Genomic DNA, 2,485 nt, shown 5'->3' with positions numbered 1-2,485 from the left:
AAAACAACGCGCGGGCACCGGGCACGTACACGCCATGGAATTCTCTCTCTTTATTGCATATTGCCATCTTAAAAAAATGTACAGTCTCATAACATACACGGCATATCCCGCTAGCTAAACTACTAACAGTCTTACACCTACACAGCTAACTTGCTCCACTACTAAGCTAGTAAGGTCCATAACATATACTTCAGTTTACAAATTCTTACGGATTTTTTTTCTCCTTTTTTGGCATTATTAAAAAAAAAAATTAAAATACACACCTAAGAGAAAAGAGTGGCTACTTAAACCAGCACCAATCTAAAAGTATTTTTTTCTGACAATGGCACATGGAATTTCCTGCACACAGCCTTTTGGGGTGGGGGGAGGGAGGGGGACAAAAAATAAAGTAAAACAAAAAATGGCAAATACAGCCCAATAATGAGACTGAGGTAAAACAAGAAGGGTCCTGGAAGGGCAAGAGGAACGGTATCAACCAAGGCCCGTTCTGGCACTGGCATCTTCCCTGACTAGGGTCTCCTGGCAGTCCGCATGCTCCAGGGGTCCCGGGAGGATGAGCCAATACAGGGCTTGGGGGGTCCATGTCTTTTCAAATCCCAAATGCAGCAGTTCCACCTACACCAATCATTCCTTAAACTGGCAAAAGCAAAACTTTTTTTCTTTTTTTTGCCCCCAAAAGTCCATTCCCTAAATCGCATCAGCTCCAATTTCTTCAGCCATAAATAAAAATATAAATAGAGGCACTTTAGTTAAGGAACAGACTTATCATCATTATCAATTTCTTTTTTTCCACCCCCATCTTCTTAAAGCAAAGTGCTTCACTCTACCTATTTCAAATTTACAGGTTTTGCAGATGCTTTGAGACTAGGTGCAGGACTTTATTGAGCCTTATTACTGCTTTATACGCTAGTCATCAAGTCTCTTTTTTTTTTTTTTTAAATACAGTGCGTCGAGAGTTGCAATGAGGAAAAACAAAATGGTAAAACCCCAGCTCTTGACAACTCTAATTTTTAGAGTGATATTTCACAGCTTTTACAAAGCATGGAGACCCCTGGGCTCCAGATGCTAAGGACCATATTTTTTTTTTTTTATACAAATTATTTTAAACAGTATGTTTGCTATACACTACATACAGGACAAAAAATGACAAGCCATTCCCACCAGGAATACCGATTATATGACAAACTTATTCCAAATAGTGTTAATATCTAGTGCAACAGGGACAAACTAATCTCTCCACAGGAAAAAGAACAAAAGCACTGGTGGTATCAAAAGGTTTTGTTTTTTTTCTTTAAAAAAACACCACAAATAAATAAAAGCAAAAAAGTAACAGTCCTCTATATATTCTGTATAATTTATATAAAGCGTTACTCTGTTAATGGCATTTATTTTTTTTATTTTCCAATTTTTTTTTTAAACTTTTTTTTTTCTTTATTAATTATTACTCCCTGAGAGCTTTGGAATTTTTGGACTGACGTTATACAGGTAGTTCTGCTTACAAATTTTAAACGACAGTATAAACAGCAAACCACTCAAAAAAAAAAAAAAAAGCACGTTGTCAAGCGACAAATATTTCTTGGCATCGTTGCTACTGTGTGTCCATTAAAAACGAAGGGGCCCAATTCAAAACCCACTGAAGCTCACGCGGGTCTTTTCTTTGACCTCAGCGGGTTTTGGATCAAGCCCTCGGGCACGAATTAAGTGACCTTCAGTTCTGATCTACATATACAGAGGATACAGTTTGTCCCATTGAACGAAAAAGGAAAGAGAATTACGACACACACGCACACCAAAATTCTGCTCCTTTATTGCAGGCAGAGAACCACCCCGCTCCCACTTCTCATTTGTCTTGGGCAAGAAAATGTTGTAAAAGTATAGATGTCTGTGTATTCTTGGAGCAATAAGCACATTCTGGTCGGCTCGGTCTTCAGCGAGATCAGGGGTTGCAGTAAGAGAAATACAGCGCTTCCCAAAAACAATTGGAAAGGAATTATCAAGAGAGTCGACAGTGCGCACTGGAATCAGCACAAAAGCACAGATGTTCAAGTTCTGAAGAATAAAAAAAAAAAAAAAAAAGGAGATGGATTGTTTTCACTTGTCTTTTGAAAAACACGGTTCAGATTGCGTGCAAGGCCTCCCTAGCAGACTTTCACATGCTGCGCCCCCACACTGACACCACGCACGCCCGGCGAGGCCCACGGACCTGCGCCAACACCATCGCCGGTCAAACAGTGATGCCGTTTGCGTTTCACCCCCTCCCCGGCATCGACGTACCCCACAATAAAGACCTCCCGAAGGGGATCAACTAAAGAACATTTCCCAATACCTTTCTTTACTGTGAGGAATGGGTTGTGCCAACCGTTTCCCCAAAAACACACCATTGTGCTTGTGCACCTGAACAACTACTTTCGGAACAACATGGTCGACGGAAAGGAAATGGATTCGTGCTCTGTAACAAGCGGCTGTATGTGTGCGCGCGGGACAC

The sequence above is a fragment of the Crocodylus porosus genome, unplaced genomic scaffold (assembly GCF_001723895.1).
Source record: "Crocodylus porosus isolate Cpor-Errol unplaced genomic scaffold, CroPor_comp1, whole genome shotgun sequence".
NCBI lineage: Eukaryota > Metazoa > Chordata > Crocodylia > Crocodylidae > Crocodylus > Crocodylus porosus.
Note: the sequence above shows the minus strand (reverse complement) of the source record.